Below are 27749 nucleotides of genomic sequence, written 5' to 3'. Positions count from 1 at the left end.
CAGCCGCACTGGTCCTCGACCCAATCATTGATGGATTCCACCTCACGCGAGTCCTCATGGACGGTGGTAGTAGCCTGAACCTGCTCTATCAGGATACAATGCGCAAAATGGGCATTAATCCCTCAAGAATTAAGCCCACAAAGACTACCTTTAAAGGAGTCATAACAGGTGTAGAGGCCTACTGTACGGGCTCAATCACCCTAGAGGTTGTCTTCGGATCCCCTTTCGCAGCGGCTATCACGCACTGCTCGGACGAACCGCATTTGCACGCTTCAACGCGGTGCCACACTACGCTTATGTCAAGCTCAAGATGCCCAGACCACATGGCGTCATAACAGTCAATGGAAACACGGAACGCTCCCTCCGTACCGAGGAGCACACTGCTGCGTTAGCAGGAGAAGTACAGAGCGGCCTTCTCAAGCAGAACCTTAATTCGTCGGCCGAGCTCCCGGCCACTGTCAAACGAGTCCAGACTACTCTGCAGCAGGACAGCCCAGCTCATTAAGAGCACGACTAGCAATTTGGCCCCCGTCCCAGTCCCAACCAAGTGGCGGCATTCGTACCGCGCGTACATAACTATGCACTCAAAATACCATGGGCATAGACGGAGGCATAACTAGCTTGTGATACATAATACGGCTCGACCGCTCCGGGACACACATACTTTCAATTTTTCTTTTTTATCCTTTTAGGTCTCTTTTCCGCAGGTTTCTTCTGACGACCTGATCATCGGTCCTCTCGACAGGACGGATACACCAGGATGGCAAGAAGCACTGGCGTACAAGGGAATTTCTAGGTGGTATCTTTAACGATCACTCTACCTGTTTTCAGGACCCGCACGCAGCTCTCCCTTGGTTGTGGCATGTTAAATAGCCTGGCTGCTTATTGGACCACTTGTACAAATATGCTTTGACGTATTAATCAAACTATAATGGAAACAGTTTGCGGCCCAAATTCTGCTGCACTAGCTTACTACCCCTTTTATTTTTTTCTTTTTGATAATCTTCTCAAGTTGCACCCGTACACTTTGGTATGCTTTAATCGTCCAGGGGCTTCATTGCGACCCATAATACGGCAACAAAGTCCGAACACTTTTTACAATATAGTTCGGCACCTCGAATTTAGCATTATATGCATTGGCTCCGAATCATGTCTTTGGTCAATAGTTGGGTTGCCCGGCTCCTGTGCTTACTACCTTACGTTCCGCTATATCGGCTAGGGTAGTAAAGGGAGAACTACTGCGGTTGTGTCCTGGTTTATCCGGATGAGCACCTCAGTAGAGAAAGCCGAAAACTGACTATCATGATGCGGCGAGAGCCGGTCAACTCTTCGGAGGTTTCAAATCTTTAGCGATTTTTTCCGCATTATGCGATGAATTGGCTCTTACCCCGATCAGGTGTTTACAGTACCCTAGTTCGGATACTAGGGGCAGTGCCTAAATTTTCATTGTCAAACTCCTATGGCTAAGTGAGGGTGATAAAGCCACATAGTCCGATTACCTGGTTCATTGCGCTAAACACCTCCTTCAAGGACCAAACAATTGGATCAAGAGTGTTTAGATTCCATCCCGAACACCCCCGTACTACCTACGTGGGGGCTGAAACCGACGACTGGCCAACTCTCAAAATTTCATAAAACACGGCCGCACAGGAGGTAAAATATTAAACAGGCATTACATTACATAGCCGAATTTGTTTCATAATAAAAAGCGAGACAATATAAATGTATTCATTCAAAGATTACATCTTTCGTACATTGCTCCGCCACAATGCGGGATCCCTCCAGGACATCGCTAAAATATCGCTCAGGCGTGTGGTGGTCCTTGCCTGCGGGCGGTCCCTCGGTTGCGACCGTGACGACATTCATCTTCGCCCACTGCATCTTGACACGGGCGAAGGCCATCCGCGCACCTTCGATGCAGGCCGACCGCTTGATGGCGTCAAGCCGAGGGCAGGCATCGACTAGCCGGTTCACGAGACCAAAATAGCTGCAGGGTATGGCTTCGGCAGGCCATAGCCGGATTATTAAGTCCTTCATGGCCAGTTCGGCCACCCTATGCAGTTCGACCAGCTGTTTTAGCTGACCGCTAAAGGGAACCGGATGTTCTGGCGCAATGTATTGCGACCAGAACAGCTTCTTCGTCGATCTCCCTTCTTCGGCTCAGAAGAATTCCGCAGCGTCAGAAACACTGCGCGGCAGATCCACAAACGCCCCTGGGGAACTCCAAATCCGGGTAGTAAGAGATACCTCTTCTTCACATACTTGCTTTGCATACTAAAAGCCTTACCCGCCGCGATTTTCTTGGCCTCCTGGATCTCCTGGAGAGCGCCCTGGGCTTCAACCCGGGCCTCTTCCGCGGTTCGGCGAGCCTTAGCGAGTTCGACCTCTTGAGCCGAAACATCGCGCTCCAAGGACTCACATTTCTTCACGACATCCTGGAGCTCTTGCTGGATCTCATCAAGTCTGGCCTCGTGCTTCTCAGGGCGGCTTGTTCCTTGGCGGCTTTCTCCTCGGCCTCAGCCAGCGCCTTTTTAAGAACCTCGACCACGGTCACCGCTCCTATCATGGCACTACGGTCAATACGCGCCATTCATTCTTTCCGAACATACAGCAAGTTACCACATACCTTGCTTGTCCTCCAGCTGCCTTTTCACAAGGCCGAGCTCTTCTTCGGCCCGCTCCAGACTCTGCTTTAGTCCGGAGACCTCAGCAGCATGAGAGGTTGCGGCCACCAGCAACGTCTATTTTCAAAAGACATATTTAGTTAGTTTCCTGCGAAAATTACTTGATCCTTTGTCCGGCTTTTCTTTCCGAACACCGGACAGTGTCTTAGGGGCTACTGTCTATACTATGACTTTCTGTTTTGCATTGCTTACCTCAAAGCCTGTCAGTAGGCTGGTGCAGGCTTCGGTCAGTCCGCTCTTGACGGACTAAACCCTCTCAACCACCGTACCCATAAGGATACGGTGTTCCTCCACAATGGAAGCGCCTCGTAGCGCTTCCAGTAGATTATCCGGTGCCTCTAGATGGACAGAGGTCACCGGCGAAATAGGCACACCTCTACCCTTCGGAGGAGGCTACTCGTTTGATTCCGGAACCATGTAGGTCTCCGGGATGGTATCCGGCTGGGGGCCTAATTGGATATGGCCCCCATCGCCAGTCTCCATGGGGGCTTTCTCCCCCATGTGTCCGGCGGCCGAGGGGTCATCCTCTGGCGCCGCCCTGACGGCCTCCTGAACTTCTCCCTGGCCGGGGAAGGTCCTTCGGGACAGCACCTCGGCGTCGCCCTAGGCCTTGGGAGAATGAGCCGTCGGTGGTGACTCGCTGGCCATCGCCTTTGAATCCAGCGAATCCCCCGATGAGGACCGCAGGGAGCTGTCGCGGGCCGGACTGCAATTGCATAATTCAACATGTTAAAACTGTGAAGTAGAGAGGCCGGTACGGACGCGTCAGGGTTTTCAGTATTACGATGCAGCCAGGGGCTTGTTTCGGGGGTGCGCTCTGGGCTGCTGTCAACATCCCACGCGGAGTTATCCGCGAGGGAACCCTTCCCCCTCTTGTACGCTCCTGCCTCCTGACTAGTGGAGGCCGCCCTCTTCTTCCTTCCCCCCTCAAGGGGGGATTTGCTTTCTTCCTCTTCGTCGTCATCCTCGGCGGCGCAGGAGCGGGTCTCGTCGTCTTCGGATGTTACGTCCGAAGCACCCTTGCGGCGGGGGCCACCTTTGGCCCCCTTGGCCTTCTTCTCTGGTGCCTTGTAGGGCGCCAGAACCAACATCTTCGTCAGCAGCGGGATGGCTGGTTCCTCGGGCAGCGGAGCCGGACACTTAATCCGCTCCGCTTTCTCTGTCCATACCTGAAAAAATAAATAGTGAAGTTTAGATATCTTCCTTGAATAAGCAAGTTGAGTATAGACCTTGAATCGCGAAAGACTTACCGCACTGGCGAGATGGGCCAGATCGTTCCCGCGGTCCTCGTGTTGGGGAACGTAGTAATTTCAAAAAAATTCCTACGCACACGCAAGATCATGGTGATTCATAGCAACGAGAGGGGAGAGTGTCATCCACGTACCCTCGTAGACCCTAAGAGGAAGCGTTATGACAACGCGGTTGATGTAGTCGTACGTCTTCACGATCGACCGATCCTAGTACCGAACGTACGGCACCTCCGCGATCTGCACACGTTCAGCTCGGTGACGTCCCACGAACTCACGATCTAGTAGAGCTTCGAGGGAGACTTCCGTCAGCACGACGGTGTGATGACGATGATGATGAAGCTACCGACGCAGGGCTTCGCCTAAGCACCGCTACAATATGACCGAGGTGGATTATGGTGGAGGGGGGCATCGCACACAGCTAAAATATCAATGATCAACTTGTGTGTATATGGGGTGCCCCCCTCCCCCGTATATAAAGGAGTTAGGAGGGTGTGGGCCGGCCCTCTACTATGGCGCGCCCTGGGGAGTCCTACTCCCACCGGGAGTAGGATTCCGCCCCTTCCAAGTAGTAGGAGTAGGAGAGAAGGAAGGGGAAGAAAGAAGAGAAGGAAGGAGGGGGCGTCGCCCCTCCCCCTAGTCCAATTCGGACTAGGCCATGGGGGGCGCGTAACCTGCCCTAGGCAGCCCCTCTCTCTCTCCCCTAAAGCCCAATAAGGCCCATATACTCCCCGGCGAATTCCTGTAACTCTCCGGTACTTCGATAAATACCCGAACCACTCAGAACCTTTCCGATGTCCGAATATAGCCTTCCAATATATCGATCTTTACGTCTCGAACATTTCAAGACTCCTCATCATGTCCCTGATCTCATCCTGAACTCATAATACCGATCGTCACCGAATGTTTAGCGTGCGGACCCTACGGGTTCGAGAACTATGTCGACATGACCGAGACTCATCTCCGGTCAATAACCAACAGCGGAACCTGGATGCTCATATTGGCTCCTACATATTCTACGAAGATCTTTATCGGTCAAACCGCATAACAACATATGTTGTTCCCTTTGTCATTGGTATGTTACTTGCCCGAGATTCAATCGTCGGTATCTCAATACCTAGTTCAATCTCATTACCGACAAGTCTCTTTACTCGTTCCGTAATACATCATCCCTTAACTAACTCATTAGTTGCATTGCTGGCAAGGCTTATAGTGATGTGTATTACCGAGAGGGCCTAGAGATACCTCTCCGACAATCGGAGTGACAAATCCTAATCTTGATCTATGCCAACTCAACAAGTACCATCGGAGGCACCTGTAGAGCACCTTTATAATCACCCAGTTACGTTGTGACGTTTGGTAGCACACAAAGTGTTCCTCCGGTTTCGGGGGTTCCATAATCTCATAGTCATAGGTACATGTATAAGTCATGAAGAAAGCAATAGCAATATACTAAACGATCAAATGCTAAGCTAACGGAATGGGTCAAGTCAATCACATCATTCTCTAATGATGTGATCCCGTTAATCAAATGACAACTCATGTCTATGGCTAGGAAACTTAACCATCTTTGATTCAACGAGCTAGTCAAGTAGAGGCATACTAGTGACACTCTTTTTGTCTATGTATTCACACATGTACTAAGTTTCCGGTCAAAACAATTCTACCATGAATAATAAACATTTATCATGATATAAGGAAATATAAATAATAACTTTATTATTGCCTCTAGGGCATATTTCCTTCACCTCGGTGGTGTCCGGCGGCGTCTCGTTGCCCTTAAAGAGCAACTTCCAGATATCTTCGTGCGTGGTTCCAAAGAGCCTTTCCAAGGTCTGGTGCTTCTCTGGATCGAATTCCTATAAAGGGCAAGTCCGGCTCTGGCATGGAAGGATCCGGCGAACTAGCATCACCTAGATCATGTTGACGAGCTTGATGTTTTTGTCCACCATGCTTTGGATGCGCGTTTGCAGCGCTATCAGCTCGTTCGAGGAAGACCAATTCGGGCCCTTCTCTATCCAGGAGGTGAGCCGCATTGGAGCTCCGGACTTGAATTCGGGAGCCGCGGCCCAGGTGGCGTCGCGGGGCTCTGTGATATAGAACCACAGTTTCTGCCACTCTTTGACGGTCTCCACAAAAGTACCCTTGGGCTATGTGACATTGGGCAGCTTGCTCACCATGGCGCCTCCGCACTCCATGTGTTGGCCATCCACCACCTTCGGCTTCGCGTTGAAGATCTTAAGCCACAGTCTGAAGGGGGGTGGAATGCGGAGGAAGGCCTCACACACGACAATGAATGCCGAGATGTTGAGGAAGGGGTTTGGGGCTAGATCATGGAAATCAAGCCCTTAATAGAACATGAGTCCGCAGACGAAAGGGTGGAGAGGAAACCCTAACCCACGGATGAAATGGGGGATGAACACCACCCTCTCATTGGGCTTCGGGGTGGGGACGATTTGCCCCTTGGCCGGAAGCCGGTGGGCGATTTCTTTCGCCAGATACCCGGCCTCCCGAAGCTTGGTGATGTCCTTCTCCTTGACGGAGGAGGCCATCCACTTGCCTTGCGCTCCAGATCCGGACATGGTCGAGTGCTTTGTTGAGGCGGAAAAGATGAGAACTTGGGCGCTGGAGCTCGAGAATGGGAGGGTAGACAGAGAGAGAGAAGGCGTGGGTGAAAGAAGGGAATCCTTATCTCCTTATAAAGGCAGTGAATATCAAGCGCCTCCCCACTCGCCTTAAAACTCGCCTATTCCCAAGGGCGGTGCGAACGACACGGTTGGATTACCACGCCCGTAATGCTGAGAATCCCGCAATAAGGGGACACGATCTCTGCTTTGACAAGACGTGCCAATGAGACCGCATCTCTAAGCGGCAGGCCGAAAAAGGTTCGAAATAATGACCGGGTGATGACGTGGTGTCACATTAGCAAAAGTTGTCAGTGGATTGGGCTCGTGAAATATTATACTCTATACGGTTGTGTGTGGGATTTGTTTTGCAGAGTCGAACACGTTCGTTGCGTCCAAAGACTATGTTGGAGTATTCGGAGAAGGAACCCGGCTTGCAATGCCGAAGACAATTTGCACGTCGGACACCTCGTCATTGAAGCCTAGTTCAGGGGCTACTGAGGGAGTCCTGGATTAGGGGGTCCTCGGGCATCCGGACTATGGTACGTGGGCCGGACTGATGGGCTATAAATATACAAGACTGAAGACTATCTCCCGTGTCCGGATGGGACTCTCCTTGGCATGGAAGGCAAGCTTGGCGTCCGGAAGATTCCTTTCTCTGCAACCGACTTTGTACAACCCTAGTCCCCTCCGGTGTCTATATGAACCGGAGGGCTTAGTCCATAGGGACGAAGAATCATAATCATAGTCATACAGGGTAGACTTCTAGGGTTTTAGCCATTACGATGTCGTGGTAGATTTACTCTTGTAATACTCATATTCATCAAGATCAATCAAGCAGGAAGTAGGGTATTACCTCCATAGAGAGGGCCCGAACCTGGGTAAACATCGTGTCCCCCGTCTCCTGTTACCATCAACCTCAGACGCACAGTTCGGGACCCCCTACCCGAGATCCGCCGGTTTTGACACCGACAGGCACCCCGAGTGCCCTCCGGACTCTATTTTCTTGCACGATAGTCGGTAAAAATTCATTATATAATCTCCCGAAGGTTTTGACCACCGTGCCAGGCAAATATCCTCTGTTTTTGTTTCAAGCTGTTTTTCTGACAGATCTAGATCACCATGACGTTTCCAAGTGCCCCCAAGGACAAGTTCTTCGAGAAGGTCATCAACCCCTACCTCGTGGAAGTGCTGCAACATCCTCAAACCATTGAGATGCGTGAGGGGTTGCTGCACATCTGCGATGTTGAGGGACCAAGGAGGACCGGAAGCGTGGAGACAAGACTCGAAGCAATGGAGCAGCAAGTTTTCAAGTGCCAAGGGATGGTGGAACGCGGACTCGACTCCAACCACATGATGATCACGGAGTTCACCAACAACCACAAGCTGGATGCCAAGAACATTAGGGAGGCCATCTTCAAGCTTCACGAGAAAATCGAGCACCTCCAAGCCCAGATCTATGACCTACAAAATCAAAACTGTGAGTATGGATATAGATTCAAGAGGATGGGTTTAGCTGCAGATTGGAGGATCCCGGAGACTCAATCATCTTTCTACGATGGTGAGCCTATGCCTTGGAAGAGGGACGACAAGCCTACATCATCAACAACAACATCATCACCACCTCCGAGGAAGGAGAACTGAGTATCGGGTATGGGCACTCCCCTTGGCAACTACCAAGCTTGGGGGAGGTGCCCCCGGTATCGTATCACCATCTCACTCCTATCTTTACCGTGTTTCTTAGTTCGTTCCTTTTGGTTATATCTTGATCTAGTACAATAAAGTTTTAGTATGATCTAGTTTTGAGTTTTGCTTTATGATCCTTCTATGTAATCGAGTTCATGAGCTATATATATAATAAAGATTAGTGTTGAGTCAATAAAAATAAAAATAAAGAGACCATATTGATCTTATGGAGAGTAATGACTTCACATATAAAGAGTATGATGAATACAAGTTGTTGAGAGTTGACAGACATAGTTTTGGTCATCGTTGCAATTAATAAGAAGTAATAAAGCAAGAGAGGTTTTCACATATAAATATACTATCTTGGACATCTTTTATAATTGTGAGCACTCATTAAAATATTACATGCTAAAGAGTTGATGTTGGACAAGGAAGACAATGTAATGGGTTATGTTCTCTTATATCCGAAATAAAGTATATTGTCATGGATCATCCAACATGTTGAGCTTGCCTTTCCCTCTCATGCTAGCCAAATTCTTTGCACCAAGTAGAGATACTATTTGTTCTTCCGAATATCCTTAAACACAGTTTTGCCATGAGAGTCTACTATATCTACCTATGGATTGAATAAGATCCTTCAAGTAAGTTGTCATCGTTGCATGCAATAAAAATTGCTCTCTAAATATGTATGATTTATTAGTGTGGAGAAAATAAGCTTTATACGAACTTGTGATGTGGAAGCAATAAAAGCGATGGACTGCATAATAAAGGTCCATATCACAAGTGGCAATATAAAGTGACATCCTTTTGCATTAAGATTTCATGCATCCAACCATAAAAGCACATGACAACCTCTGCTTCCCTCAGCGAAGGGCCTATCTTTTATTCTTGTCTTATACCTTATGCAAGAGTCATGGTGATCTTCACCTTTCCTTTTTACATTTTATCCTTTGGCAAGCACATTGTGTTCGAAAGATCCTGATATATATAGCCAATTGGATGTGAGTTAGCATGAACTATTATAGTTGACATTACCCTTGAGGTAAAAGGTTGGGAGGCAACACTATAAGCCCCTATCTTTCTCTGTGTCCGATTAAAACTCCATAACCATAAGCATTGCGTGAGTGTTAGCAATTGGGAAAGACTAAATGATAGTTGAGTATGTGAACTTGCTGAAAAGCTCTTATATTGACTCTTTTCGATGTTATGATAAGTTGCAATTGCTTCAATGACTGAGATTATAGTTTGTTGGTTCTCAATGAAGTTTCTGATTCATACTTGACATTGTGAATAGATTGTTACTTTAGCATAAGAAATCATATGACAATATATACATATATATATATATATATATATATATATATATATATATATATGTATGTATAAGAATGATCATGATGCCCTCATGTCCGTATTTCATTTTATCGACACCTCTATCTCTAAACATGTGGACATATTTTTCGTTATCGACTTCCGCTTGAGGACAAGCGAGGTCTAAGCTTGGGGGAGTTGATACATCCATTTTGCATCATGCTTCTATATCGATATTTATTGCATTATGGGCTGTTATTACACGTTATGTCACATACTTATGCCTATTCCCTCTTATTTTACAAGGTTTACATGAAGAGGGAGAATGCCGGCAGCTGGAATTCTGGGCTGGAAAAGGAGCAAATATTAGAGACCTATTCTGCACAACTCCAAAAGTCCTGAAACTTCACGGAGGCACGTTTTGGAATATATAAAAAATACTGGAGAAAGAATCAACAAGAGGGGGCCCACACCCTGGCCACGAGGGTGGGGGCACGCCCTACCCCCTGGGCGCGCCCCCTGCCTCGTGGGCCCCCTGGCAGGCCTCCGGTGCCCATCTTTTGCTATATGAAGTCTTTCACCCTGAAAAAAAATCATAAGCAAGCTTTCGGGACGAAACATCGCTGCCACGAGGCGGAACCTTGATGGAACCAATCTAGGGCTCCGGCGGAGCTGATCTGCCGGGGAAACATCCCTCCGGGAGGGGGAAATCATCACCATCGCCATCACCATCGATCCTCTCATCGGGAGGGGGTCAATCTTCATCAACATCTTCACCAGCACCATCTCCTCTAAAACACTAGTTCATCTATTGTATCCAATCTTTGTCCCAAAGCCTCAGATTGGTACCTGTGGGTTGCTAGTAGTGTTGATTACTCCTTGTAGTTGATGCTAGTTGGTTTATTTGGTGGAAGATCATATGTTCAGATCCTTTATGCATATTAATATTCCTCTGATTATGAACATGAATATGATTTGTGAGTAGTTATGTTTGTTCCTGAGGACATGGGAGAAGTCTTGCTATAAGTAGTCATGTGAATTTGGTATTCGTTCGATATTTCGATGAGATGTATGTTGTCTTTCCTCTAGTGGTGTTATGTGAACATCGACTACATGACACTTCACCATTGTTTGGGCCTAGAGGAAGGCATTGGGAAGTAATAAGTAGATGATGGGTTGCTAGAGTGATAGAATCTTAAACCCTAGTTTATGAGTTGCTTCGTCAGGGGCTGATTTGGATCCATATGTTTCATGCTATGGTTAGGTTTACCTTAGTACTTCCTTTGTAGTTGCGGATGCTTGCAATAGGGGTTAATCATAAGTGGGATGCTTGTCCAAGGAAGGGCAACACCCAAGCACCGGTCCACCCACATACCAAATTATCAAAATAACGAACGCGAATCATATGAGCGTGATGAAAACTAGCTTGACGATAATTCCCATGTGTCCTCGGGAGCGTTTTCCTTTATATAAGAGTTTGTCCAGGCTTGTCCTTTGCTACAAAAAGGATTGGGCCATCTTGCTGCACCTTATTTACTTTTATTACTTGTTACCTGTTACAAATTACCTTGTCACAAAACAATCTGTTACCGATAATTCAAGTGCTTGCAGAGAATACCTTACTGAAAACCGCTTGTCATTGCCTTTTGCTCCTCGTTGGGTTCGACACTCTTACTTATCGAAAGGACTGCGATAGATCCCCTATACTTGTGGGTCATCAGTTCCCGTCACCGAGCCCCTCCGACCTCGAGGTGAGAGCAGCCAAATGTCCATGTCAATATGAGTCCTATAAGATATTTAGAAATGTTTTTGTTCATATTTTCAACCATTTAAATGCAATGACCATCAAGTTTGAATGCTCATATGATGTAGATACAAACATGTATATCTTGTGTTGCTCAAATAGGATATGTGCTTGCCCAAGTGGCCGGCCATGTTTGCAGGTTACACCTCCGAGTGGCCTATGTTTTGCCGGAGTGTTGATTAATTTCCGTTCCGGCAAATTTCAGGCGCTCGATATGTCCTTTTTTAGCAAAGGTCATGCCGGATTTTTCCGTGAATTTTGGCATTGCTTGTCCCAATGTAGGAAATATCGTGTGGTCTGGATTTTCTAGAAAAATAACTAACCAACATTTCGGGTTGACTTTAAATCTGTCGGGGCTCCATACATGATAGTCAACAAATGAGTGAGGGAGAAAGTCCGCACCACATATGAGAGAAGAAGAATCCCGACTGTTGTCATGGGGGTTGTTTTTCCTTCTTCTCCTTGTGCTAGACCTTTGTTATGCACTAGGGGAAGGAGGAATAATGACCAGCACCGACGGTCAAAAAATATGTGAGGGAGTGTATCCACCATATATGAGAGAGGACCAAGAATCCCGACAGTTGTCATGGGGGTCGTTTCTCTTTCTTCTCCTTGTGCTAGACCTTTGTTATGCACTAGGGGAAGGAGGAGTAACGACCATCACCGACGGTCGCAAATGTCAGAGAGGAATCGGTGAAGGAGAGTCTCCATCATATATGAGAGGACGAAAAATCCCGACTGTTGTCGTGGGGGTTGCTTCTCCTTCGTTCCTGTGTGCTAGACATTTTGGTGTAATGCACTCGGGGACGAAAGGAGGAGCGATCATCACTAGCGGTCGAATGTATACACCACGTGAGCTGAGAGTTTTTAAGAAAAGATTCGGCAGACCGATAGTCAACCCGTGATGAATAATAATGATCTAATTTAGTTTTTGTAGTACATATATTTAATTGTACAAGTTTAATCTTTGAATTATGAAGCTAGGAAATGTCGTCATCGGACGATGAAAGTCTCCGGGGGGAGTGCGACTGGTGCAACGACGACCGGGGTCAGTGCGACAGGCCTCACCTGGACGAAGGTCGGCGCTTCAGCATTAAGCTCCAGGAGACAGTTAGAGATATATTTGGGATACTTGTATTTGGTAGTCTAGGATTTGTAATCCGTCTCCTACCTTATCTCCAAGAGAGGCGTCTTGCCCTCCAAGTCTTGTACTCAATATATACTCGCCCTCGAGGCTCAATAATACATCCATCATATTCCGCAACAATCCCTCTCTCTCCCTTCTAACATGGTATCTATCGCAAGTCGATCTTAAACCCTAGCCGCCGCCGCTTCCGCACCTGCGCGCCGCCCCCGGGGCGGTCGACCTCCATGACCGCTGCCGGGGGCCGCGCCGCCCGTACCTAGGGTTCGTCCGCCGGCCGTGTTGGCCGGCTGCCCTAGAGAGTCTTTTTCCCGAGCCCTTGCTCCGGGTTTTTTCGCTCTCTCGCCGGTCGTTTTTTGATCGGCGTTTTTCTTTTTAGTTTTCCGATCTATTCTTGATCGGTTTGCGTCGCCCGCCGCCGCTGTCGATCCCCGTGCGCCTCTACTCCGACCCCGGCGCGACCAGCCGGCCTCTCCTCCGACCCGGCGGCCACGCGCGCCGAGGCGGCCCGTTCGGGCCAGCCGCCGTCCGCGCGTCGGTCCGCTCGTCGCCCTGCACCAGTTGTCACCGCCCTGTTCCGACCGGGACACCTGCATCGCCGCGACCCGGCGGTCTCGTGCCATGCGTCGGCCAATCATAGACGAGGCTCGCGCGTCGGCCCGCCCATCGATCCACGTCACCCGCCTCCGCCGCGTCTGCACGGCGGCTCGGCGGTCTACCTCGCCGGCCTCGTCCTCGGCTGCATCTGGCTCGTCGGCTGCCTCAACTCGGGCGCCACTGCTCCGTTGGTCGCTCGGGCCTCGCTGCAGACGTTCCCCGCCGTCCGTCGTCGCCGACCTCATCCCGTACTCCGCCACCACTCCTCCACCGAGCGGCGTCCCTAACGTCGCGCGCGATCGGCTTGATCATCCGCTCGCCGCCGCGATCCGCCTCATCTACGCCGCACGACCGATCTGGCCCGTCGGTTACGCGCGCCTCCGCAGGTCCCGTGAAGATCGTCCCCGAGTTCAGCGCGCCTCTCCACCGATCGAGCATCAGGCTGCCGCTGCGTCGCCCCGTCGGGCCGCAGCGCCGCCGCCCCGTGGTTCTCCTCGTGGCTGCATCGACTCGTGTGTAGCCCCTTCGGGCCGTAGTGTCGTGATACGCGGTCCCCGCCGCCGTCCCGAAGCCGTCCCCGCGGTTGCACCGACTCGCGAACCGCCGTTGTGTCGCCCCTTCGGGCCGCAGCGTCGCAGCCCGCGGTCCCCGCCGCCGCCCCGAGGTCTTCCCGCCGTCACCCCGACCCGCCTGTCGCCGCTGCGTCGCCCCTTCGGGCCGCAGCGTCGTGGCCCGCAGTCCCCGCCGCCGTCACCGTGCGTCGACCTCCCGTGGTATGCGCCGCGCCGTCTCCCTTGGCTCGGGAACGCCACCGTCCGCGCCGGTCTTCGTCACGCTGTCAGGGTTCTTCGCCTACTTCGAGCACCGCCGCCGCACTCCTAACCTAGCCACCGCCGCCGCCGTCAGGCCGCCGCCGCCGCGGCTACCTCCGTAGCTGTCGCCGCCGCCCGTCCACCCCACTTCGTCTTCGTCCAGCACCAGCTCGTCGCCAGCGTCGCCGTCATCTACCCCGACCGCTTCATCTACTCCGACAACCGCGGGCGACATTGGCCCCGCGCCGATTGGCGCCGCAACCGTCGTCGAGTCCTTCTCTGCTGGCCTCTCCGACCTCTTCGACATGGTGTACAACTCGTGCAGGTCCCAGTCTACGCATGCCCGGTGCTGGCAACACCGTCGCGTGCCTTCGTCCACGACGTGTCCCCGGGCCTGGCAAGCCTGGTGCGGCGCTTTGTCAACTTCGTCTTTGACTGTCTACGCATGCCCGGTGCTGGCAACACCGACGCGTGCCTTTGACTACGATGTGTCCCCGGGCTTGGCAAACCCGCCGCGATGCGTCGTCAACTACATCTTCCAGGCGCACCCCTACTTCGACAGCACTGCGCCCATGCTAACTCGGCGCCCCCTTGCGCCCGCGGCTCCACGGTGACTCCCTCGACACCGGCTACCCCGACTCAACATCGACCACGGCGTTCTTCGCACGGCTACCTCGACCACGGCTACACCACCCTACGCTCTCGGCTACATCGACATCGGCACAAAGGGCTATCATCCGCTTGAGCAACTCGTCGGCTTCCTCTACAGTCAACGCGTCCGCGACGCGACACCGTCCACGACACTCCCGCTAGGACTGCGGGGGGATGTCAGTCCGTCGGCTGCTATTCTCTCCAGTCTGACCGTCCGCGACGCTCCTGTTTTTCGCAACGCTACCGCTACGACTGCGGGGGGATGTTAGAGATATATTTGGGATACTTGTATTTGGTAGTCTAGGATTTGTAATCCGTCTCCTACCTTATCTCCAGGAGAGGCGTCTTGCCCTCCAAGTCTCCTACTCAATATATACTCGCCCTCGAGGCTCAATAATACATCCATCATATTCCGCAACAATCCCTCTCTCTTCCTTCTAACAGAGACCTTTCGTGTTGAAACGGTACGCAACGACGACAAGTGTTTTTTTTATAATTAAGCACGACTTAAGCCCTGGTGGCTTCTAAGGCGGCGGGCATCTTCTCCCCTCCGCTCAGCTGGTGGCTGGCGCGAGACGACCTGGATGCATGGGGGTGCCGTGCTCGTGTGGGGGCGGCGGTGTGTCAGCTCTGCATGCGGCGGCAACATCGGCGCGAGCACATTTTATGGTTCCTGCGCGCGGGCTCTCTGTGGAGGTTGTGTACAGCGTAGTTTGGAGCCTGATCTGGGCCCTAGCCTTGGCGGGTGGCACGGGGGGTGGCGGTTACCTGACACGGTAACCGCTCAGGTCGTGGGCCGATTAGGGTGGTGGTGCGCTCCTCGAGTGGTTGCGCTGGGCGGCTCTGTTGTTGGTGTTGGGCAGCGGTAAGGTCTGTGTCGTTGCTGTCAGGCCGGCTGGTCAATCAGGTGCCACATCTTTTCCGTTTTCCTGAAGAAGCACCTCCTTGGCTTGGTAAAAGTGTGCGACAAGGTATAGCGAGGATTCACATGGGTGCAGGGTAAGTATCGTTCGCACTACATTGGTCCATATCAAAAGCTTTGTAACTATTTAACTGCTATATGCATTGTCCACATTTCTGGGATACTGCGCATTTGTCCGTGCAGAAGGTTGCGAAGAAAATTCTCTATGACATGTTGCAGGATGCGCACCTAAAGGATGTGATCTGATATAATAGCGTGGATGATAAGGGAAAGAGGATGTCGTATAAGGATGCTTATGTGACAAATTTGGAGTGGGACCAGTAGTTGTGGGTAAGTAACATCACTACTTATTTCCACTTAGATGCTTAGCACTTGATTTTGTTCTTCTTCATACGATGTATTTTGTTGATGTAGGTGATTCCTCAATGGTGACCACCACAATGCTGGGTGAAGATGGTGCATATGTGGTGCAGCACTGCGTGATGGGAGACACGTACTCCCGAAAAAAAGGGTTGATCGGCTCGTTATGGAGGGTGTCTCATACCTTCAAGGGTCAAGGCGGCCTCAACCTGACGGTTCACTAGCAAAAAAGGGTACTGCATGCAATACCATCGTCAACTTTGTCTCTAGCTTCAGTTATGTTGATTTATCATAATGCTTTCTGTTGTACGAGAGAAAACATCCAGGTGCCCAGGTCGACGAGTTGGAAGCATGTGTACATGGCCATAGGGGAAAGGGGGCAGACCATGCACTATCCGGAAGAGGCATGTGCCCAAGGAAAATGCGTTGCACCATCACACTGATCCGGTGGCTGTCATGAAGGCGGGAGAAGGGAAGAAAAATGGTTGCGACTATCTTGGCAATGGCACTATCTCCATGTCCTCCACTCCCAAGGTGTCTCAGAACCGGGCACAGAGCATGAATTCAAGTGGTTCCATACACAGCTGGTGCTTCTATGAATGTCAAGCTTCAGGTTTGTGTTTCCCCATTCATCATCCCATGCCTTCTATGAATGGCTTTGTGAAATTGTGATACCTGTGATGTGATATATATGAATTGCTACCTATGTTTTTTTTCAGTGCTAATTGCCACATAAATTTTGAAAAGGAGCTGACCGAGGATTTTTCCTGTGCTACACTCGACAAAGGTGCCATGTGGGAGCAGCTGGGAAAACTCGAGACATTTTGCGGGGTGCCACATGGGAGCAGCTCGGAGCGACTCAAGACGTTTTCCGGGCACATACCTATGGCACAAGGGAAACACTTTCTGCATTAAAAAAAGGAAATACAAAATGTTTGCCATAGCCCTGCCATCACCGAGCCGTCAGCTTGAAGGGAAGGGACACATGGCACATGCATTGCCGAGTGTCATTTTGTTGTCACTGCGAAATGTTTTTCACAAGGCTCTTGGCAAAAGGCCCTATGTTATCGAGTTTCGTTATTGCAGAGACTTTTTATAGGGTACCTACTAGAAACCATCGTTTCCAGGTGCCCATGGAAAGGAACTCCTGGCAACCATCTTTCCAATAGTGATTAGCAACACCTTTACTAACTTGCAAACTTGTGACTAGGGATGATAATGTTGTGGAAACATTCCGTTTTTCTGGAGGAAAAATGGAAACGGAGAGGAAATATGAAAACGGAAATATAAATTTACAAAATGGAAGTGGAAGTGGAATTTTTTTATGCGAATAACGGAAACAAAAATGGAACGGCGCTTTCCGGTGGAATGGGCGTGGAAACGGAACTTTCCGCTTCCATGAATATGAAATTAACATTTTTACTATAGACCTATGGCTGCTTTGTAGTCCAGCCATAAAAAACACACAATTATAAAAGGAGTAGAATGGATCATTTGAGCCCAACTTCTACTACCACACATGTACTCAGCTTGACGCTATACACAATTGTCCAGTATTACTAAAATACTACACTAAGTTGCTAACATAACGATATTACCATGTTATCAGTTCATTAAATTTGTGTGTGTTTTGTGTGTATTTCTCTATGTTTCAAGGGTTTTTAAAGTTCCAGTCAACGCTCACTTCTGTTTCCGTGTCCGCTTTGTATTCACTCCGTGTCCGTTTCTGGTAGTATCTGTTACCGTATTCATTTCCGGGGTTTCTGTAGACTAACAAGTCTCCAATAGTTGATGTCGTGCATTTCAACTAAAAATATGGAACTATGCATATCGCAGATGAATACAACTCCTTTGTATGCAATAGACTAATAACTCGGTGAATTCTTATATTGAACCAATTGGGAATACACAAAATCACGAGCTTACATATATATCTCTCTCACAAGCCACAACATTGTTCATATATATTTGTAAAAACAATAATTATTGTTCTTCAAATCATATTTGGAAAAATAAATTCATGAAGCCCAAGTTTGGGTATGTGTATAGTCGTTCAGAATAACACGGATGGATAGTGAACTCAATTCATCATAATTTCACTAGTTATCTTCTTGATGACCTCCCAGGCGCACACGATATGCCTCTCCTCCTGAAGTGATGATCCGACCGCGAAGCGCAGTACGAGCCTGCCACTTACCACTGTGTGCGCAAGGTACGCCTTGCCGGTCTTGTTCACGTTTACCATTAGCAGACGGTTCAGCTCATCGTCGTCGGGCCTAACTTTTGTCGCCTTGATCCTGAAGCAGACCAGAGCAAAGTTTCTGGCCACAACGATCTCGAACCGGCCATCGGCATGGACCAAGTCCTGGAACATCTTGGCCATTGCCACGTCTCTCCGGATGTGTTCCTGGAGATTGGCTGTGCCGTACGTGCGCATGACCATCTAGAGCTTGAGACCACGGAAGCGGCGGCCGACTCCAACCTGCATGTCTTTGAGGTCAGTTACGGTGCCAGAGGCGCTGGCATCGTTCTTGAGGTACTCCGGGTTAGTCTCCAGCGACTGGCTGAGGTGGTGCGCATCGCGCACGTACAGGCAGGTGCAGTCCAGGCACGTGAGCAGCCACTTGTGCGGGCTCATGTTGATGGAGTCCACGCGCTCGACGCCGTTGAGGTGGTTGAAAGCTGAATAAAACTGTTGCTTGTTGATGATTTGGTGCGGCATACAAGAGTATATAAGAGGGTACAAACCGAGTTGGGTAGGGGTACAAAACTGACTTGGACTAGAAGTCGTATACCATAATGACTACTCTAACATCCCCCGCAGTATCAACGGCAGGCTCGACGACGTTGAGACTGAAACAGATATCTTGAAACGGCTTAGTAGGCAGTGCCTTGGTGAAAATGTCAGCAAACTGAGCCGTAGAAGGAACATGAAGCACCCGAACCTGACCAAGAGCAACCTTTTCACGAAAAAAAATGAATATCAATCTCAATATGCTTTGTGCGTTGGTGTTGAACTGGATTGCTGGTCATGTAGACTGCTGATATGTTGTCACAGTAGACAATAGTGGCCTGCTCAATAGGCCTGTGTAGCTCGGAGAGTAACTGCCGAATCCAGATTGTATCTGCAACGGCATGTGCCACAGCGCGATACTCAGCCTCGGCCGACGAACGTGAGACTGTAACCTGTCTTTTCGAAGACCAAGAAACCAAATTGTTACCAAGAAAAACACAAAAACCGGAAGTGGACCTTCGAGTGTCAGGACAACCAGCCCAGTCTGCATCAGAGTATGCGGTAAGCGAGTTTGGAGAAGAATTATTGAGGTGGAGACCATGATTGAGAGCCCTTTTAAATACCGAAGAATGCGTTTAACATGATTATAGTGAGGAACCCGGGGATCATGCATATAGAGACATGCTTGTTGAACAGCAAAAGAGATTTCAGGACGAGTAATGGTGAGATATTGGAGAGCACCTGTTAGGCTACGATAGAGAGTAGGATCGGAAAAGGGTTCACCGGTAGCCGAAAGTTTAAAACTATTATCGACAGGAGTGCGAGAAGATTGACAGTCAAGCATACCAGCACGATTAAGAAGATCAAGAATATACTGGCGTTGGGAAAGAAAAAGGCTGGAGGAATCTCGAACGACAGCAATGCCTAAGAAATGATGAAGGAGTCCTAGGTCAGTCATAGAAAATTCAGATCTAAGAAGAGAGACAATATGATCTAAGAACTTTTGAGAGGAGGCGGTAAGAACGATATCATCTACATAGAGAAGTAAATAGGCAGTGTCAGAAGTTTGATGATACACAAAAAGAGAGGTGTCGGAGAGAGATGGAGTGAAGCCTATTGTTTGAATGAAGGAGGAGAAGCGTTGAAACCAAGCTCGTGGGGCCTGTTTAAGACCGTAGAGAGATTTCTGAAGAAGACATACATGAGTTGGAAAGGATGGATTTTCAAAACCCAGAGGTTGCTGGCAGTAGACGTTTTCTTGAAGGGAACCATGGAGGAAAGCATTTTTAACATCAAGTTGGTGAATGGGCCATGAAGAGGAGACAACAACACTAAGAACGGTGCGAATGGTGCTAGGTTTAACAACATGAGAGAAGGTTTCTTCGTAATCAATTCCTTGTTGCTGAGAAAAGCCACGACAAACCCACCTGGCTTTATATCGTGAGAGGCTCCCATCGGAGTGGAACTTTTGGCGAAAAATCCATTTGCCAGAAACAATATTTGTATTGGGAGGACGAGGAACAAGTTGCCAGGTGTTGTTTTGAAGTAAAGCGTTATATTCTTCTTGCATGGCAGCGGCCCAATTGGGATCAAGTAGATCAGTTTTGTAATTCTTTGGAAGAGAAGTGAGAGATACGGAGGTATGAAGGTTTAGGCGGTCTTGGGGTTGATGAAATCCTGATTTGGCCCTAGTACGCATGGGATGATCATTAATCGGGGCTGCTGTAGGAATAGCACGAGGAGGTAAGGTGGGTACTGGTGAGTCCGGCGCAGCGGAAGAGTCAGACGAAGGAGTAGGGCTGGGTGGTGGAGTGGGAGTAGGGGCCGGGGGTGTTGGGGAGGGAGCAGGGGTCGGGGGTGTTGGGGACGTCTCGGGTGGGGTGAGTGTATGGTTGGGATTGGCTATGGTGGGTGTTAATGGTGGTGGTGATAAGTTGTGTTCGGCAGGTAGGGGAGTATATAGTTGGAAAGGACGAGGAGAGGGGGTGTTTGCGGAGCTAGGGGTGTTGGATGGTGTAGTAGCGCGGTGTGAGAAAGGAAAAATGTGCTCAGCAAACGTGACATGACGAGAGTAATGAACGTGTCCGGTGTGAAGGTCGAGACAGCGATAGCCTTTGTGCTCGTCAGAGAATCCGAGAAAAGCACATGGGATAGAGCGTGGTGACAATTTATTTGCAGAAGTGGCGTAGGCATTGGGAAAACAGAGACAACCGAAAACACGAACCGCGGAGTAGTCGGGGTGGGAAAGAAAGAGGGAATAATATGGAGTAGTGTTGGGTTTAGTTTTAGAAGGTCGAATATTTAGAAGGAAGGTGGCCATGTGTAGGGCTTCAGCCCAAAACTTGGGAGGCATAGATGATTGAATGAGGAGAGTGCGAACTATATCATTGAGGGTGCGAAAAGAGCGTTCTGCTTTACCATTTTGAGGGGAGGTGTAGGGACATGAGAACCTAAGCAGGATGCCATGTTGTAAGAAGAAAGTACGATTTTTAATGTTATCAAACTCGCGACCATTGTCACATTGGATAAAGCGAATTGGGAGGAAGAAGTGAACAGACACATAGCATTGAAAATTAAGGAAAAGAGAATGAACCTCGGATTTGTTGCGTAGAGGAAAAGTCCGGACAAAGTGGGTGAAATCATCTAGGATAACAAGGTAGTATTTAAAACCCGAAACACTTGCAATGGGAGAGGTCCATAAGTCACAATGTATTAATTCAAAGGGATAAGTGCTACAAGAACTAGAGGAACTATAGGGAAGACGCACATGTTTGCCTAATTGACAAGACTCGCAAAACACAGAATTATGAGAGTCCCTATTACATGGTATGGTAAATTCACTAAGCATAGAAGCTAAGACGGCGGGGTTGGGATGGCCCAAGCGACGATGCCAGAGATCGACGGAGGCCAGCATGGATGTTGGAGGGGTGGCGGCAGGAACTCCATTAAGAGAATAAAAAGATCACCGGAGCTATTGAAGCGAGCGATCTCGGCCTTGGTCAGGTAATCCTTCACAGATAAACCAAAAGGGCCAAATTCAGCCGAAACTAGATTGTCGCAAGTAAATTGGCGAACAGAGATAAGATTTTTAATGAGGGCGGGTGCAACTAGAACATCGTGAAGTAAAAGAGGTTTGGTGGAAGAGGGAAGTTGAGCCTGACCAACACAATATATAGGAATAGATGATCCATCTCCAAGGATAATGGAAGGGAAAGGAGATTTAGTGCAAGAAGATAGCCAATTACTAGATGCAGACATATGACTAGAGGCCCCTGAATCAAAGATCCAATCCGTACCTGAGTTTCCTTGTGCAGCAAAGTTATTCATGCCCTGGAGAAAGGCAGCTTGATCCCAGCTCGGCGTCGCAGGTGAGGGTGGCGTCGGAAGCAGTGCCGGCGGATACGATGGTGAAGGCAGTAGGGCCGGCTGGGGAGTGTAGTAGGCATTGGCCGGCTGTGGTGGGGGTGGCGTCGGGAGCAGGGCCGGCTGAGGTGTGTAGTAGGCGCCGCCGTCGGTGCTGTAATGACCATAAGGAGCATACGTCGGGGCGGCGTGATAGGCATTGGCCGGCTGTCGGGGGTTGAGAACCCCGGGAGCACCAGTAGGCGGCCGAAGGCCGGGTTGCCAGGCACCTGAGTATGCCGGCGGAGCACCGAGGGTGGACGGAGCGGACCAGGGCATGGGCCATGCTTGAACAAGCCCCGTCCAAGGATCATGAGGAGGCCGCCATGCAACCGCAGATGGAGCACTGGTGGGTGGTGCAGGACTCGGTGCTGGTGATGTCGTAGGCGGAACCGAACGAGTCGACGGCGGCCTGTAGATAGGGTTTTTGCCGCGGTAGTTCGGACTAGGACGCCAGCCTGGGGGCGGTTGAACAGATGACGATGCGGACGGCCCGGCGGCAGGAGCCGGCCTGGAAGGCGGCGCTGGTGTAGACGACAGAGGAGGATGAGCCGCAGCATGAAAGACCTTGGGGCGAGAGTCCTTGCGAGCTTGTGTTTCCGCCGCGAGTTGTAGTAAGGAACGAACTCCAGCGAAGGTAGGAGGGGGCCGTATCATCGGTATGAACGAGGCTTGCTTGTCAAAGTCTTCGCTGAGGCCGACGCCGACGATATTGACTAGCTGTGAGTCGCTAACTGTATCGCCGAGTTCGCGGAGCTCATCACCAATGGTCTTAACGCGCTGGCAGAACAGGTTCACCGAGGCGTCTCCTTGCACCATATTGCGAAGCTCGGTGTGGAGAGCGTTTTTCCGAGCGTCGGTGTTGCTTTGGAAGAGCTGACGGAGGGAGTGCCAGATGTTGGCAGCGGTGGCGCCGTCGTGATCGAGCATGTTGAAGATCTCGGTGGTGATGCGGGTGTAGAACCACTGGACGATCGCGAGATCGTCTTTCAACCATTGCGGATCGTCGGGGTGGGGAAGACAGTTGGCGGCGACATGCGAGCGCAGGTTGCAACGGCCGAGGTGGAGATCGAAGAGATGTCTCCAATGGTAGTAGTTGTGGGCGGCGAGATCAAGAACTATGGGGATGTAGGGGCTGACGTCGGAGATTGTGTCAGCAAGAGATATTGGTGCGGCGAGGATGGGTGCAGGGTAGTTTTGTGGAGCTATGGTGAGAGCCGAGAGAGAAGCGGCCGCGGCGTTGGCAGCCTTGGCGATGAGTGCGGCCCGGCACTCGAAGTAGCCGGGCGGCGGCGGCGGCGGTGGCGTTGGCGGAGCCATACCCTAAACCCTAGGACCGGTATCTGATACCATGAAAGCTGAATAAAACTGTTGCTTGTTGATGATTTGGTGCGGCATACAAGAGTATATAAGAGGGTACAAACCGACTTGGGGTAGGGGTATAAAACTGACTTGGACTAGAAGTTGTATACCATAATGACTACTCTAACAGTGGTGTTTGAACTCTGGGAAAATGCAGGCACTGCCAGCATAGGCAGCGTCGACATGAACCCAGGCGTTGAACATAGATACAACATCCGCCACATCTCCTATGGGGTCGACGGCATTGGAGGACGTGGTGCCCACCGTGGCGCAAACGTATGTCGGCACGAGTCCTGCGTCGGCGTCCTCCTACATGGCCGCCAGTAGCTTCACCGGGTGAGCACCGTACTCGGCCTCTAGACTAGTGGGAATGGCGCGGAAATTTGCAGGGTCGAAGCCTGCCAGCCGGCACGCCTTGCAGAACATGGAGTGGGTCTGGTCAGAGGCATAGATGGCCAGGTTTGGAATCCCGGCGCCACTCCGGCGCATAGCGACGTCACGGGCGGCGGCAAAGGTGACAAGCATGGCCTCACTCGTCGTCCCCAGAATGACGCTGCCGCCCGTCCCCTCGGAAGCACCGGTGCGGTTCATGAAGCTCCTTGGAAGACGAAGAAGCTGCGCGAGCCAATCGAGCGCGAGCACCTCCATCTCCGTAGCGACGGGAGCCGCCTGCCACGTGAACCCGATGGTGTTTATTGCCAAGGCAATGAGATCTCCGGCGATAGCCGCCGCGCTGTTGGTCGCCGGGAAAAACGCGAAGAAGTTTGGGCTGGCCAAGTGTGTCATGCCAGGCACCACTGATGCCTTGAGCTCTTTCATGGCGACGTCGAAAGGGGACGAATGCACCGATGGGGACGCTCCGAGCTCGCCCTGCAGGTAGCCAGGTTTGACGCTGGGCAGCTCCGGCATGGACTCGACGGACTTGTAGTAGTCAGAAATGAAGTCGACGGCCTTGTGGAGGTAGGACCGTACGTCATCGTCATTCAGTGGCTGGAAGGCTGGCAGCTCACCAAAGGCGGTGATGAGGTTGGCGTCGGAGCTGCCCATGATTCTTGCAGCTGCAGGAATGGGTTCGACCAAGGAAGAAAGGGAGCTAGCTAGCTGTGTTACAAGCTGGATTTGCTTGGTGATCAACACTATTTCAACGTGTAATTTTTGTCTTTTACAATTCGACTAGCTTATCCCATGCCATGCAAGACGCTATGTCTTGGAGAGGATGGATTTTGAAGAAAATTTGCCTAAGGACCCATCATGGTATGGATTTTGAAGTAAATCTATACAATTCTTAGAGGGTATGCCATTTTGGTTGCCCGAATTGGGAAGCACTTTGCAAGATGTATGATTTTCATGAGGGTATGCTTGTCACCATGGATCTTGGTGATCCTGACATCGCCCAAGACAATATGGACATTTGGGTCCTTATTGATACGCTTCCGGTTCTACCGCTATTTGAGTTTCTCAAACATAGTTATTAACTAATTTATATTATTTATTTCAAAATAGTTGACAGCTTACTTCCAATGATAGCTTAATTTTATTCTTCAAAGAATGTGCGGAAGATGCTAGACAGAACCTACTACACCGATGACTCAGAATTAATTTATCAGGAGAAAAATCATCTGATCTCATTTATTACTGATCTTGAGAATTACAATATCTATTATCAAATTCAACTACATTGCTAACTATGAAGTCATTACTACGTTTTCCAACAAAAAATCCAAAAGGATGGTGTGCCTCATTTGATGTTTCGAAAAGGCCGCCTTGATGTTTTGAACTTACGACTAGGTCATCCTATGAATCACTCTTGTCCATACCAGATTTCTAAAACCGATGAAGACATGACAATCAATGATTGGACAAAATGTATGGTCAATAGTAGGGAGCTACTTGGAAGCAACATTATGCGAAGGGCAAGAATTGGAGACAGGATAATCTCCATTCTCCATAATGGAGAGTCAGGGCCCATCTTGGTTTATGCTATTTTACCTTAGAGAGGGTATTTAGGTCCTAGCTAATACTCATGATCATGTGCTAAGAACAATTAAGTAGGATGTGTAAAATGACTATGATGATGATGAGTATGACTTGTTATTATGATAACGAGTAGAAGTTGTATGATCGATGATGATGAGTAGGACTTGTTATTATGATACCAATGATATGAGTTATTTATTATTATGATCGATGATGCATGATGCTAAGTTGTATGAGCATGATGAGTTATTATATATATCAGTACGTGAAATGAACATGGATTAGATTCAACTGGAGGCAACATGTGGTGCACATCGAAATTACTACTAATCCAAACTAGATCAAGTTGGGATAGTGGTATTTTCGACATGCACCACATGTTGCCTCCACTTGAATCTACTCCACGTTCATTGCACTGACTTTTATACATAATAACTAATCATGGTCATAAAATCATATGATGAAAGTATTGTATATAAAACCACAACGAAAATAAGCTGTATTTTCAAAAATACAGGAAATGTTAGCAGCAGCGCTTTTAAGAAGAAACGCTACTGCTACTTACTACTATCAGTAGCGCTTTCCCGACAAAAGCGCTACTGCTAACTAGGTATAGCAGTAGCGCTCCCTTTCCATCTCTACTTCTACGAGTTAGCTGTAGTGACTTAGTGGTAGCGCTTGTACACGTGCTACTGCTAGCTATAAAACAAGCGCTACTACTAGGGTTTTCCCTAGTAGTGTCCCCTAACCATTTATCCTCCCAAAATCTTGTTGTCATCCCATTGTCAATCAAGAATTTGGCCCTACGAAATAATACATCTTCCGTTCTCATAAGTCCCTTCCAAAATGGCGAGTTTTAGGTCTTGTGGTAACTTGGGCCAAAGTTTTTGATTGTAAACATTTGTTTTGTAATATCTGTGCCCACATACCATAAGTCTCTACTGATAACCTAAATAGCCATTTACTCATGAGGCATTTATTTTTAATCTCTAGGTTTTCAATACCGAGACCCCCTTGGTCCTTAGGTCGACAAATGATATCCCATCTTGCCAGGTGATATTTTGTCTTAATATCATCCGACTGCCAAAAACTCGAGATCGATAAAAATGAAGTCTCTTCGGTACTCCTTTAGTTATCTCAGCATACTCATTAGTACTGAATTAATGAGTACCAACCGACCTCCCTAAGACATTAGCTTGCCCTTCCAGCAGCTTAGTTTCTTTTCAAATGGATCCTCGATGCATTTCCACTATTTATTAGTAAGTTTACGACGATGAATCAGGATGCCAAGATAACTAAAGGGCAGTGATCCCAATTCACATCCGAACAATTGTCTATATGCATCTTGTTCCTTTTTGGCCCTCCCAAAGCAGAACAATTCGCTCTTGTGAAAATTTACTTTTAGTCCGGATAACTGTTAAAAAAGGCACAACACCAGTTTCATATTCCAAGCCTTTGCGAGATCATGCTCCATGAAAAGAATAGTGTCATCGGCATATTGTAAGATGGATAGTCCCCCATCCACCAGATGGGGAACGAGTCCACCAACTTGGCCATTCTCCTGCTTGGCCTATAAGAACGGTCAACATATCGGTCACTATAATGAACAAGAGAGGAGACATCGAATCACCTTGTCTCAAGCCCTTATGCATTTGAAAATAGTAACCGATATCATCGTTAACCTTCACTCCGACACTACCTTTTCAGACTAGGGAATCCACCTGATTCCTGCATGTCTCATTAAAACCCTTCATCCACATTGCCTGCTGAAGGAAAGGACATTTGACTTTATAATATGCCTTTTCGAAATCCACATTGAAGATGACCCCATCTAGCTTCTTCGAATGAATTTCAAGGAGAGTTTCATGTAAGACAACAACCCCTTCTAGGATATGTCTTCCCGACATGAAAGCCGTCTGGCTCGGTTGCACCACGGAATATGCGATTCCTGTCAGTCTATTAGTACCCACTTTCGTGAATATTTTGAAACTCACATTTAAAAGACATATTGGCATGAACTGCTCAATGCAAACTGCTTCTTCTTTCTTTGGCAACAACGTTACCATACCAAAGTTAAGATGAAAGAGTTCCAAGTGACCATTGAAGAAATTGTGGAACATTGGCATAAGATCATCTTTTATAATATGCCAACATTTCTTATAGAATTCTGCAGGGAACCCATCTGGTCCCGGTGATTTATTCTGTTTCATTTGTGTTATTGCATCGAAAACCTCTTTCTCAGTGAACGGTGCAGGCAAAATCTCACTTTCATCTGACCGGAGTTGAGAAATATCCCCCACAACAAACTCATCCAGGGACACCTCATTATCCACCGGCGGCCTAAATAGTTGTTTATAATAATTCGAAATATATGACTTGAGGTTCTCATGCCCCACTACGGTTCCTTCATCCTGTTCAAGCTGGATGATTTT

The 27749-nt window shown here is 49.0% G+C and overlaps 1 pseudogene; it reads right to left on the bottom strand.

Annotated features, from left to right (window-relative positions):
• Positions 1–17922: 17922 nt before the first annotated feature.
• Positions 17923–24387, bottom strand: LOC123076711 (tryptophan decarboxylase 1-like; annotated as a pseudogene).
• Positions 24388–27749: the final 3362 nt, after the last annotated feature.

This window comes from Triticum aestivum, chromosome 3D (assembly GCF_018294505.1).
Source record: "Triticum aestivum cultivar Chinese Spring chromosome 3D, IWGSC CS RefSeq v2.1, whole genome shotgun sequence".
Classification (NCBI taxonomy): domain Eukaryota; kingdom Viridiplantae; phylum Streptophyta; class Magnoliopsida; order Poales; family Poaceae; genus Triticum; species Triticum aestivum.
The sequence above is the reverse complement of the archived record's forward strand: the minus strand, read 5'-3'. Positions and strand labels throughout refer to the sequence as shown.